The sequence below is a fragment of the Thunnus albacares genome, chromosome 7, assembly GCF_914725855.1.
Source record: "Thunnus albacares chromosome 7, fThuAlb1.1, whole genome shotgun sequence".
Classification (NCBI taxonomy): domain Eukaryota; kingdom Metazoa; phylum Chordata; class Actinopteri; order Scombriformes; family Scombridae; genus Thunnus; species Thunnus albacares.
The window spans coordinates 32,299,527-32,314,077 of record NC_058112.1 but is presented as its reverse complement, the minus strand read 5'-3'; the positions used below and the strand labels follow the sequence as shown (position 1 = coordinate 32,314,077).

At 39.8% G+C, this 14,551-nt stretch overlaps 1 long non-coding RNA gene across 1 annotated transcript; it reads left to right on the top strand.

The window, feature by feature from the left end:
* Nucleotides 1-7,396: 7,396 nt before the first annotated feature.
* Nucleotides 7,397-8,713, top strand: LOC122985402. Its single transcript, XR_006404107.1, has 2 exons — nt 7,397-8,187; nt 8,332-8,713. It is a non-coding gene; the product is annotated as an uncharacterized LOC122985402 (long non-coding RNA).
* The last annotated feature ends 5,838 nt before the right edge of the window (nt 8,714-14,551 follow it).

Genomic DNA, 14,551 nt, shown 5'->3' with positions numbered 1-14,551 from the left:
GCCTCATGCGAGCGAGCGGTCTTTCCTCAGCAGAGAACTTGGAAAGATTAAAACTGGACCAACATGTTTCTTCACCACAGGGAGAGTTAATCTGCAGCCGGCACAAGTCTCTGACCACAAAACCCCACGTACACTGCAGTCCAACACAAACACGCGAGCACAGAGAACATGTTTCTAGATTGAAGTTGAAGTGGAAATCCACAGTTGTCGTGTTGGACAAGGCAGTGAATGCCACTCTGCAGTTTATTACGGCCTCCTCTTCTCCCAGTAAGCTCTCCGGTTGTCCAAACCAATCAGTTTAGCTCATAATATCAACAGTCAGACATGCCATCACAGTCTCATTAATTGGGCAAATGTTTGCTTTATAAATATAAGGCTAGCAGTCTAAATAAGCAGCAACTACCACGGCTTGAGGTTGAGGCCAAAGCGGAAGCACTTTAAAACGCCACCGACGTCCGCTAGCTGCTCCAACTGACTCCCATTCAAAAACTTCTCTCTAGAAAGACTGAATCAATCATTTGTTTCAACCAGTCATTATGGTCTCAATATTTAAATTCAGATCCGCTAATAAGTGTGCTGGTTTTGGAAATTATTGCTCTGTTAATAAGATTTAAAGACTTATAGTAACTTTGATGTCTGCCGCGTGGGTGCTGATTGACAGTTGGCTCATCTGCTGCTCTCCTCGACTCCAGGCTTCCAGGAGTTGGACTATTGTCACAATATTGCACTAAGTTTAATGTTACTTGATTATGATACCTGCCCTGTTAGCACAATTTATCTAAAGTAGCTAACGTTAGCCCAAGTGTGCGCCACTCGGTGTCCACAGTAAGCTAGCGTTAGCTTAGCTCCGAGGTAGCGGGGCGTGTTTCCAGAGCATGAAAGTCAACACCCCGCACTCCTTATTTGGAAGGTCTTGGCTCCAAACGGAAAGATGGTGCCGACCATAAGATGCAACTCTGGCAACTCTCAAACCGGCTCCGATGCAAACCAACAGATGACGTCACACCTCGATACCTCCGTCTTTAGACTATGGTTGAAGGCTGAAACCAGGAGAGTGGAAGCTGTCATAGCAACAGAGTTCAATCAAGTTTGATGAATGTATTCCACAATAATTAAGTATCTACATGTTCTAGACATTGTAATTATCACAAAAAAAATATTTAAGGCATGTTACTTACTTCTTTCTTGACAAATCCGGTCCAATAAAACAAGAAGATGAGCTTGAAGGAGAGTTTGCAGGTAGTGTGAGTTCATGGCAAGATGGCCGAACCTATAAACACATTTACTATCCAATAGCATTGCGAGGATAAACAATAGGACCTGTTGGCTATGTAAATGTGGTCTTTTAAAAAAAAACATTTACAGATTTTTTTTAGGATAGCTAAAAGTGATTGTTGTGATATTGCAACAGTGGGCATTACAGGGTTAATGACCATGAACAACTTTATTTACATCTTTATATGAGTCTAAACCATTGCTGGCAACCCCTCCAGGGACTGCAACAGTAGCAGTATCTTCCTGATCAACAGCTGCTGTAGAAGTGGTTTGGACCGGATATCGCCACTGATCTCCTGATAAGTTACTTCTACATTCAACAAGGGAGCAACATGTTTGTTTGCTTGTGCAATGCAGGACTGAACTGTGAACACATTTCCTGCTGATGAAACTATGGACCAAGGACTTTTTTTTTTCTTGAGCAAATTCAAAAAGACTAAAACATGACGATTGAAACGATTGAACAAGACCTGCATCACTAGCAAGGGCTTCATCATTATGTATGTCTAATATCTGCAGAACGACTGAATAAAGTAGAATCACAAACTGCTCTTTCGACCTCGACAGCCTCATGTCTCGTAGTCAGAGATAATAACAGCAAGAGTTCAGATCAATGTGCTGAGTCTTTTTTCAGCCTGTTTCTCTCATAAATGTATTCACAGATTCACCAGGAGATATCCGGAGTCAGCTGAGCATCCTGAGTCACAACAGTCCTGTAAAGTGCAGCAGGTCCACAGACTGAAAATATTCACGTCACACGAAGATTTAATATAGCAGCTGTTATCTACGCTACTGTTTTAACTTAAAATAAGATTTTTGTGCACGTTGTAATAACTCCATTTCCACAAAGTGAACATTTTACACATCATGCAGCTCTAACTGAACCATCTACAACAAGTAAACACATATAACATTTATGGCACATGTACACATGTTTACTGGGTAAAGGTGCAAATTAGGGATGCACGATATTATCGGCACGTCATCGGTATCGGCCGATATCAGCTCTGAATTGAAATATTGGCATCTGCCCGAAATGCACATTTTCTGCAGATTATGAGAGGCCGATTTGTCGCCTTCTCCTCCGCCGCCTGACTGTGCTTCCCCCCACGGACTGTTTCACCCTGACGGTCCCGGTGCAGCCAGCTGGAAAAAATATGCGCATATATCGGCATCGGCAATTGGCCACAATGAGTTGGAAATATCGGCAAAAAATCCAATATTGTGCATCCCTAGTGCATATGATAAGATGGACCTCTGGATTTCAATAATCAATTATGGATCATTCAAATTAGAATCGCAACTAATCGCCAAAACTGATGTTTTTTAATCCAGCGCTGATATTGGTTTCTATGGACGTTCTCATATTTACTGTATGTGCTGTGAAAACTCATCACCAGGTTAAAATGGAGAAAAGAGAGAAAAACTCATAATATTATACAAATAAAGTTGCAATTTAAAAAAAAAAATCTCCATATTTCAATAAAAAAAGCAAAATGTCATACTGTATGTTATGATTGGGTAGATTAGCTTATATGTGTAAAGTTCTGTGTAAAATGATCTTTTTCTCATAATAACTTTATTCTCATGATGGTGACTTTTTCTTAAAATGACGACTTTATTCTGAAAATCTCAGATTTGTTACCCAGACAGTGGCCCTAATACAGTTCTGTCTTACTTTACTACTGAAAGGAAAGTGAAGCTGAACATTTTAAATCAGCTACTCAAACGTTTTTATAGATTTGTTAATAATGAAAATAATGATTATTTGCTGCTCTGGACTCAACCACCCTCATATATCACAGACATCAGTGGAAAGCTGTCCACAGAGACACATAGCTCTGTTTTATCTCCTCCAGCTTGCCTCCTGGAGAACAAACACTTCCATCCATCAGCGGGACAACAACACTCTCCGCCTGCGGCTTCACTTTCAGCTCTAAGCAAACAACCTGATGCCGCTGTGTTTGGTTTTCTGCTGCTGGAGGTTATCTGGTGATGCCAGGTATCGATGGAAACCACACTTCAGCCACCACCAGACCTCTGCTGCTTGAAATCTCAGTATCAGAAACAGTTTTCACAGCTGTATTTACAGAGTTAAACTCACAGCTTGTTGGCCCAGAAAGCCTTTCTAGATGTTACAACACAGTGAAATCCTGATTACAGAAATATTTTGTCAGGAGAGAGGACAATAATCAGCACTTTTCAAATATTTTAGTGACCAACATGAGTTGTTTTGTATTCTTGACAAGAGTTATCTAAAGGAAAAACTGTTAAAGGGGACATATTCTGCATTTCCAGCTCTGTATATATTCTGGGGCTCTACTGGAATATCTTTGCATGATTCACAGTTAAAAAAACTCCTTATTTATCTTATACTGGCCCTTTATGCAGCCCCTCAGTTCAGCCTCTGTCTGAAACAGGCCATTTTAGCTCTTGTCTCTTTAAGGCCCCGCCTCCTGATGAGCCCACTCTGCTCTGATTGGTCAGCTTCAGGAAGTTGCGTCACAACTGACTTGCAGATGCTCAGGAGGCTACGTCAACAAATCATGAAACAAACTAGAGATTTCACATCTTTTTCTCGTCCGTTACTCAAAATTTCAACTTCTCAATTTCATCTGCATATGTTCAAGCTAAAGTCAGATCTTAAATATGACAGTGGACAATGTGAACAACACATGGAAAAACCTTAGCAACCACCTTAGCAACCACCTTAGCAACCAAGGCTACAGAATGGACAGCCGTTCGTGGGAAGTTGTGCCAAGCCGATGTTGAAAACCATCGGAAACAAAGCGTTCAGAGCAGGTTGAAGCCCTGAGTTTTGACTTGCAGGCAACATTTCTACATACGTTCACCTCATGTTTTGGAACTTTGACCATATTTAACATCTGACATGAATAACAGACAACTACAAAAAGCAGAACGTGGCCCCTTTAAGACTTTTAAGTCTGTCTCAAACAAACTAGTTTGTGCAACCTAATGGTAAAACTGTTAATATCTGTTCTGAATGGCCATCATTGCCTTCACCTGGCTGCATCCCTGATCTCTGTACGCTCTTTGCTAACCCTTACTATGTTAACGTCACTAAACTTAACACAGAGCAGGACAGAGCTGTTAGTATTTCTCTACACTTTTACAAAAAAAACATCCAGGACCAGCTTCCAAAGTAAAACAGTAATACAGCGCACACTTTCAGTCAGTCCTTTCACACCTCCACACACCCGACCAGATGTGACTGTTGATCGTCTGTCCGGTTTCAGACACTGTTACACAATCCAACATGCGCTTTGTTTGAAGCATACTGAGACCTTTATTTTATGGCTGCAACTAACGATAATTTTCTCGATCAAGCGATTAGTTGTTTGGTCTATAAAATGTCAGAAAATGGTGAAAAATGTCGATTACTGTTTCCCAAAACCCGAGATGATGTCCTAACATGTCTTGTTTTGTCTACAACATGAAGATGTTCAGTTTACTGTCATAGAGGACTAAAGAAACTATGAAATATCCACATTTGAGAAGTTGGAATCAGAGAATTTAGACACTGTTTTAATGAAAAATGACTCAAAACAATTAATCGATTAATTTAATAGTTGGAAACTAATGGATTAATCATTGCAGCTCTAGTCAATTTTGTGTTTTCCTGATGTCAACATTAACGTCTCTCTGTATGAAATGTAGTTCAGAGATTTAGCTTATAATTGCTGGCAGGAGTGAGGGTCAAAACTATAATAATAAAGGCAGGATTGTCAAAAATCCTACTTTTCTTCAAGTATAATCCAGTACGGTAAATCCTGGAGGCTCAGCTTCTCCTGTGGGGTCTGAATTACAACAGTTTTCCAGGTAAGAAAAGACTGTTTTGCCAATTTGGCTAAAGCAGGATTAAAGCTCCAGGTCCCCCGGAACAAAAGCAGCTCATTCCTGCAGATCTCCTTCCTCCCTGCTCACTCAGGGCGGAGGAGTGCTGTTGATCCATTAGAGTAGATCCTGCCAGCTCAGGAAGTGCTGACCTGCGACCCAGAAAACGTTTCTGCCTCTCCTCTATCCGATGCCAGAGCTGCTCTCATCACCTCCCACTCAGAGCGGCTCCTCTCTGGGGCTTCGGCAGCGTCTCCTCGCCTGACACCGAGAGCACAACTACGCCGAGCGACTCTCTGACGGATGGATTTACACGCTGGAATTCAGTCAAAAGTTATCCGAGAAGAGAAATTAACCGGTCAGCAGGAGCTTTTGGAAGTGATATTAGAAAGATGTCACGTTCGTCGGATCTTCAAAGAGCTGAGCTGAGAAAGCGCAGGACTCTTTTGACTTAATAAATGTATCTAGAGTAGCTTTCAAAACACACATGTTACACATAGCCAGCAAACACTACTGATTTTGTATGAATTTCTACCAGATTGGTGCAGTTTGAGGTCACAAAGTCTTGATTAACAACCTGATTGATAAACGATCTGGCTGCAGGACCATCACATGGTTTTCTGGAAGGTCAGATCATCTGGCTGACTGTCTTGCAGTTTGAGCAGTTCCTTGATCCGATTTCCCACATGGCTATTATGTTGTGGATGAAACTGTAACCTTGACTGCTCTGATATAAAACTGAACTTGGCAGCAGAGCTGGCAGATCATACCGTCTGCATCTTCCATCCACTGGCTTTCATGTGCATTTTTAATTTGTGCGTAGAAAGGCGGAAATGCCAAAAATTAGAAAAAATATGAAATATCATGACATAGTTTCCACATGCTTTTCCATCGTTTGAGCTTTGACTGCTGCTCTTTTAATGACGTCCTCTTCTTCTGCTATGGTTTAATGGCACCGACTGAAGAGTTAGCACCTCCCAGTGGTTTTACAAGTAAAAGTTCTGCATTTAAAATCCTACTTAAGTAAAATTATAGAAGTATTACCAGCTAAATTTACTTGTTTTGCAGGAAATCGGGCTGTGACTGATATATTAAATAACATTTAGCATTTTCTTTTGCAAGTTTTCTGGAAATTCGGTTAAATTCATGCTACATTTGGATGGAAACTTGGCTACTGTCTGCTGTATTGGCAAGTGCATCTCGTAATTATTAAGTAAAATGAAAACTCAACGAATTCACGATTAATCAAAATAACATATAATACTGACTTTGGTAAAGCAGCTGTACTGTCAATCTTGTTTTCCATTACTGGTGATCAGATGAGAAGACAAATCCAGACAATAATTGGGAGGTTATTTGATCTCTGGGTAACATTCTGTCATAATGATCATCTCACTGCATGTTATCCTCAATTTAATATAACACACTCTACGCCTTCTTCAGTGGGAATTAAACCTCCAGCTCTGGCTCTGGCTCTTGTTTTAATGAGCAGCAGCACTAAAGCAGCCACAGTGCCTCATTGTGCAGCTGTGAATATCTGTGGTGGGTCTGAGTTTCAGTTTCTACATATCATTAATACATGGAAACAAGCTGGAGAGAAGCTGACGAAGGGAAAGACGATCCGAGGAAAAGATGTGAGGCTGGAGATGACGGAGCAGACGATCCCGGCTGTGTACTGTAAACAGGTTTTTTTCTGAGTGTAATGCTGCACGGTTCTGAATCTAATGACTTCAACTTGTACTCCATGTTGTCGGTGGCCTTGAGCGCTCTTTCTCCGAGAACATGATCACTTTGTTTTTTCTGTCTGTGGTGGTAAATAAAGATGTGTTTCCATGCCAACACAGATCTGCTGACACCCGGTTCATAATGAAACCTTTCTCAGGACAAACTGTAGTTTTTCCTTTTTTAACTGTAAACCCAGTTTATCCAAATGACCTGGAAGTCCCCTGTACTTTGTAGATATAGTAGATAACAGAGTGAAATTTTGTTTAATTATAAAGAATAAAGCTATCATAGTGTTTTGACGTATGAAATGAATTTTTATCTAATTTAATTTTCTAGCAAAGTTGCAAAGTTTAAGCATGAAAAACATTTTTATTCCACATTAAAAAATCTGGTATTATGGTCCTTTTGACTCATTTCTATAAATACTGAGTCTATTTTAAACATATTTGTGACATTTTATTCACCAAAAGTTGTCTAGATTTCTCTAAATCCATCTTTCCTTACAGCTCAGATTCCTCTCTGTCCTCCAGCAGCCTGTTTCTGAAGCTATTTGCATAAAATCTGCATTATTGATGAGCACCTACTCTGATTGGCTGGAGGTGTGGCCCCCACCTTCACCCCCAGCCAACTGGAAAACTACCCGATGAATAATGCAGCAGCATGTTTACCTGCAGTAACGTCTGCAGCTGGAGATGTAAGACAGTTTATAGCGTCCATGAAGTGGAGTCTGATCCTGAACGAAGGAAGAAGCTGCTGTTGCACAGTTGAGACTTAAAAAGGATTTCTCAAAACAGTTAGATTGTATCTAAGTTTCCTCACAAAGTAAAGTCATTTTTTCAAAGCTAGCTTAGCTTTAGCACAGATATTTTAAATTCCTTTAGCTGAGGAACAGTAAGAAACCATGTTTTAAAACTAACCAAGTCCGCCTCTACACTGCCTGCTCTTTAGGCACACATTCCAAAATTTTAAATGACTTAAAAAGTAATTTTACAGTGTAGGAGACCCCAACCATTATCTTAATCCATCCCAAAGCTAATTTTTTATGGTTTTCCACAGTTAGTATTTAGTACCGCCACTAAGCATCCTCGACCTGATGAAGTCAGGAAAGCTTGAGAGGAGGTAACTGCATGTGTTAATGGTCCTGGGAACCGCTGCACAGTGTAAAAAGCGGTTTAGTGATGTCAGGCAGGAAGCAAAAGTTTGCCTCAAATTAGTGAGAGAGGAGGGCAACCAGTGGGAGTCCCTTACAAAGCCAGCACCTGACCCCATCAGCCTCAACGCTGCCTGCAGAATGAATGGAGGGCTTTAGCGGTCTTCAGGTCAGTGTTTCTGGTGAGTGTCACAGATGGAATTTTAAAAAGCCAAATCATATTTCCAAAACAATGGGCCAATGTGAAATTTTATTCAGCAAAGACTGTATATTACAAATGTAAATGAAACAATACACAACCATCCATACAATGTGTTTTTTTATAGAGGAGAAACTGGCGAGGAGACTGAGACACGTGCTTTAACAAGCAGAGCTGCACAAAGGCCGAAGTGGGGAGGCAGCCAACAGCAGAACCGGTGACATGTGAGAACGTAAGACCAACCCTTTCTTAGGATCCAGTGAACTGGTTTCACCACAGTGCTGCAAGAGTTGCACACACTGAGCCATGCAGTGGACTCTATTTACAACTGCCTTTGCTGGATGTGTGACAGAGTCAAGTTTATTTATTAGCTTAAACTTTCTGTGCAGTATGCTAACACATTTCTATGTCATTTAATTTTAGTAGGAGCTCAAGTTAGCTGTCACAATTGACTGGAGGATTTTGTTATTTACTTCTGTTGTCAGAATAAATGGTCACCTCCAAACATATCCGGGTCTGAGCCTCTTCATCAAAAGACAATGCACACAACGCTAGAAACCACCGGTTACGGATGGACTCTCAGGCAAATACACTGTGCGTCTCAATTAGCTACAGTCTGGAAAGCCTTGTCACTGCAGTAGAGTGGCAGTCCACCTCACCACCTTTCAACATTTTTCTTTATATTTTGTGTTTGTTTCATATTGTATTTTTCTGCTTATAATAATTTTTGTTGGGTCTCTTTAATATTGTCTGTATTGCCTTCCTGTTGACTGAAGTTCTCTCCCATGGAACAAGTCGTTCGCCAGCTGATCCTCTCTTGTGCGTTATGCGCTATGGTCTGTTCATGCATCGGTGGTGCAGCCAGCTCAGCCTCTCTCTGCACTCTGTGTAATGTTTCCCCTGAAAAGTCATTTTGGCATCTATGTGCAAATCCATCCATCCATAATGTGCAAAACACGACATGCCACGAAGAACATGCTGACTTTCTGTGGATTGTGTTGTGATGTGCCACCTGACTTGTCTAAGCATCTGAAATGCAGATGCTTGGACAAGAAATTCACCAAAATAAAGGGTCATGTGTAGAACCTGGAAAATTGGCAAACACATGGGCTACTTTGCATTGTGCATGACAGACAACTTTGACAGATTGATAGAATGGCCCCTTTTATGTTTTACACCTTTTGAACAAGGCAAGAGGTAACTGAATTTATGGCTGAACTGACAGCAGCCTGAGATATGCCAGTGATAGCGCTCAAGGGATGCTGAAATAACCCTGTGGCGAAGAAGGCCAGGCCAGTTGTTATTTTCACAGCAACAGGGAGTCTGAACAGTCAGTCTGGGCAGTCCTTTTCCAGATCCAGACCCAAAATCCCGCAAAAGGTTACTACAGGACTGTCTGGGAATGTGCAGTAATGTGCAGGTGGAGCCTCTCTCTGTTCTGATGCTGCCTTTGTCTCGCAATAATATATTCCATAACTCTATTCAACCACATAATTTTGGGATATTACAATATATTCTTAAATTAGTATGTGGGTTTGTACAATAAAATCCTATGCAAATACCAAGTAAGACTCTCACCTAATTCAATGCAGCTGTGGAAGTTACATGGGTTTACCACCCTTCAACTTGCTTATATGGGCCTATGGCAGGTAAGGTTAATAAGACTAATTACATGCCACCTCTAATTAAGGTGACCCACAAATTGGTATTTCTAAGTAGATTTGTACAACATTTTATTTTATTTCAGTTGTATTTGTTGTATTTTTGTTCAGAATAATTTTTAAATATTTTATTTATTACTACCTTTTTATGTCTTGTTTTGTTTTGTTTTTTAACTGATGTTCATTGTCTGCAGGTAGTTGCAGGTGAAATCACAAGAGAATCAACCAAAGTGAGCCCTTAAGAGCCCTTAAAGTAAATTTTTATCAAAAAAACTGACAGCAAAACTGGATCAAAATCAGGTGCTGAAAATTGATACTTGTTCGCTAAAGTGCTTGAGACGAGCAGCTAAAACTTTGGATAATGACAATGCAGTGATATTCCTTTAGTCAGCATCTAGAATACATTTTAGATTGTTCACAGCTGCTTTATTCTGACTGACAGCCAGCCGACACGAAAAATATCCAACGTATGTAATGTAGTGTTACATCCACAGCTGGTCTTGATAAATCTACGTTAACGTTAGCTTACCTTTTTCTAGCGAGCTGGCCTAGCCTGTTTTCATGGTTAAAATTTTTTCTGTAGGATTGTTGTAGATGAATTAATTTAGTCCATAAATCTTTCAGTCCTTCCTAATATTGGTAACGTTAGCTAACATTACCGGCAGAGACATAAGGTTACTAAAGTCAACTTCTGAAAAAAGAGAATCTGCAGATACATGCAGGTTGTTGAATAAGACGTTACATTGAAAACACAGCCATTATTTAATTTGTCCATTTATTTATCTTGGATGTTGTAATTTAGTTTTTATTTGTTGGTAAAAATGGTGACACATTTCATCATAGTTTTCGTTTCTAAAGCTAACTTCTGAATTAGTTTTCTCTCATTTTTGTTGTGGGAAAAAGATCCTTAAAAAAATATTTTTCAACATAGTTTTTGTTTATAAATCTTACACTGAAATCTCAGAGTTAATAATCAATTTAAAACAGCTCTGAGTGTCAAATATTTAAGATAAGCAGAGTGTAAGAAAGCTGAGTTTAAGTCCTAGCTTAACTGAACCGTTAGCTAACATTAAACAAACCCTTTTAACTAGAAACCTAAACTAAATTGTTTTCAAATGAACTTTCAGCTAACAACAAAATATTTGTTGCTAAACTGAACTGTTAGCTAACCTGAACCAAACTTAAGCTGTTACACTGAGCTGTTAACGTGAATCAAAGTGTTTTAGCTACTAAACTGTAAAGTCATCTGACTGATTCATAGAACCAACAGATAAAAACATTTTTCTGGTTTGTCACCTGATTGTTTCCCTTGGTTTACATTTAATCTAATTCTCAGACAGTTAATGTTTTTTAATGACATTTTAGACAATGTAGGTGAAAATATGACGACATGTGTCATGTGTGCAGCATTAGAGTCCAAGACAAATTTCCTCACAGGGACAATAACGTATATCATATCGTATCATATATTTCCAAAATTTATATGTGCAATCTTTTAAACTGTGTTCTGTAGTTATCTGAAACTTTGAAATACTGAAACATTGGCAAGCATCCTATGTGGTGAAAATTCATGTTGCACATTTTAAAAACATGAGGTTTGTGTTTGACAGTGTGCTAATTTAATTATCTGCAGGAAGTTTGGAAAGAACTGGACACACTCTGTACTCAGCAGATCTACTGGATTTATGCTAAGATCCCACAAAGGAACAATTAAAATGATTTACTAACCTTGAAAATATCTGCAGAGGAAACCTCCCCTTCTTGGAGTCTCTGAACATTATAATCAACTCAGTGGCAGACGCGAAGTCGAAGTCGAATTAATGTGCTCAGTTTATGGCCTCTTCGTACTCCCAGCTGCCCCCGCAGCTCCATACATGAGATAATGTACTGACAACAGGTTATGATGAAGTTTGGGCTTTAAACCTTTTACTATTGTCTTGTTTTCAGGGAGTAGATTTTTCAAAACTAAGATGTGCACTAGGACCATAGCCTCTATATAAATATGGAGGTAGCAAGGTGTGACGTCACCCATTGGTTTACATAGGAACCGGTTTGAAGCCCAGAGTTGTAGCTTATGGTTGATGCCAGCTAGCTTACTGGGAACACTGAGCACTGCACACTTGGGCTAACATTAGCTACTTTAGCTAAATTGTGCTAGGGCAGGTATCATAATCAAGTAACATTAAACTGTTAATACTGTGACAATAGTCCAACTCAGTGTGAGTCCTGGAGCTAACTGTCAAGCCAACTGTCAATCACAGTTGTCAATCAACGCCCACACGGCAGACATCAAAGCTACTGTAAGTCTCCAAATTTATTAACAGAGCAATAATTGCCAGAATAACCACCACTTATTAGAGGGCCTGAACTTAGAGATTAAAACCATAATGACTGGTTGAAAACAATGATTGACTTAGTATTTCTAGAGAGAAGTTGGGGCTTTTTGAATGGGAGTCAGTTGGAGCAGCTTTAAGGGTGCTTCAATCTCAAGACGTTGTAGCTGCTGCTTGGTTAAGATCCAGTGTCTCCAGAGCCCTGATTAATCAAAGCCTATGTCAGCAGGTCTATTGAAGACAAGTGTGCAATGCTGATTTAGGGTATCACACACCTGACATATAATTAAATTTGTCTCAGAAATAATTGTTGAAACATCATGTTTTGTCTTTTTATTAATGACTGTCATTGTAAACTTTTTCAGAATATCAGGCTGTCTTTGCATCCGACAATCCAGAAACGTTTCTCTCCAAGCACTTTATTAGGAACACCTGTGCAATCTAATATAATCCAATTAAACTTAAACTTGCAGTGTGGAACTTTTGTCTCCCCCTTCTTGCAGTGAGAGTAATTACAAAAACACTGTCATGGGCTCCGGCGTAGCCTACTCCATCACTGCTGTTGTGACTGTAAAATGGTGGATAAATTGTTTTGAACGTCACACAACCCCAGCAAATTGACTCTTTTCACTATCAGAGTTTGTTCCATTTGGTCTGATAACATTTGGAAAGTCTAGAAGAGCTGCACAATTAAATTATTTTATCCCCATTCAAGTTAGCATAGGGCTAACCCAGAGTTAGCTGGTTCCGCTGGTGAAAGTCTCTGGTGCACATTCAAATGGCCAGCACAGGAATGTTGCCATCAACACGAGATTTAAAAACTCTGTATACTGTGAAATCATGGATGTATAATAAGAGCTGGATAGGGCGCCGCCGCTCTGCCTTGCAGCCAATTTTTCCCTGTGGCCACTCGCAGTATTGCAGCGAAAAATCCCCCTGCGGCCCAAAAAGGATTTTCCCCCATAGACCACCACTGTAAAAGAGACACCTGTAAAACTGTTGACAGGACCCCTTGAACTGCAAACAACGTCAATTATGACTCTTTCTATTATGAACTTTTGATCCATGGAGGTTTTACGTTTGTAAAACGTTCCTCAAGCTGAGAAAAGATTTAAGATTTAAAAATCTCCGACATCGTCACAATGTAAAGTCTATGGGCTGAGCTGGAGCTCGTGGGCGGGGCCAGCAGGGGAAACACTACTGCGCATATTCAGTGGGCCGCACAACGTGGAAGCAAACCTGGAAGCTAGAAACTTTTTTTGGTGTATGCGCCAGTCGAGTCATTCCTTTAGGACTGAATGGGCGCCATTTTTAGTCTGGTATCCAGCTCTTATAATATATCCATGTGTGAAATACAGAGACATTCACCTGGTGGTAAAAGGCTTACTCAGCGTTGTGTGAACTTGTTTGACTTGAATGTAGTGGGTGTTCATTTATATGTTCCACACTGCAGGTTTTATTTAACCCAAACCATTATCCTTCCCTAAACTTAACCAAGTTGTTTTTGTGCCTGAACTTGACCATACCTCAACCAAAAAATGTTTTATTTTTCCAACAGTGGTTTGTAACAGATTTGGAAGTTTGGAGTACAGTCTTAAAAGACAGAGTTTGGAGGACTTGTTGAACCAAAATTGTTCTTTCAGACCAGTTTGTTCGACAGTTGACTTAAGTGAACATTAAATAATCCTTAAGTGCAATAAATGAATAAATAAAGCCGATTTAATGTCCATCACTCAATTTCCCACTAGAATGACTCCATCACACATCAAACAATGAAGATTTTTTGGCCAACTGGATAAAAATATCAATGTAGTTGATTTTGTTTGAAGTGTGAAATCTGACACAACACAAGTAAAGTATCTGTTAATTAAATCTTATCTGATTAACCAACTTATCTTACTTGTTCATGGAGATTCTTTCGTGTATTGATAAATATATTTTATTTATATTTATTTCACATTCACTTTCAAACTGTAGATGTTCTTTGTTCTTCAGTTCATCAAACGTCTTTCTCATGTTCTGTTCTCTTTAGTTGTCATCATGAAACCTGCAGGATTTTTCTATATCAGGAAAAGAATCGACTGCTTTTTTCAGATTTGGTAATCATGATTAAGAGAACTCACAAAGAGCTCTGAGCCTCTTCCAGGTTTTTATGAGCTTTTAGTCTTTAACTGTAGCGTAGTTCTTTTACAGCCCCCACCAGGAGCTTTACAGCACGTAGGAGACATGTTGAGTGTACTGATGGAGTAATGCGGTGGTGACTCCACATACAGATGGAGGAATGCAGCCTCATTAAAGCAGCGGAGAGCAGGAACGATGCATTCCTGTTGGGTGAGGTAAACCAGGAAGACAA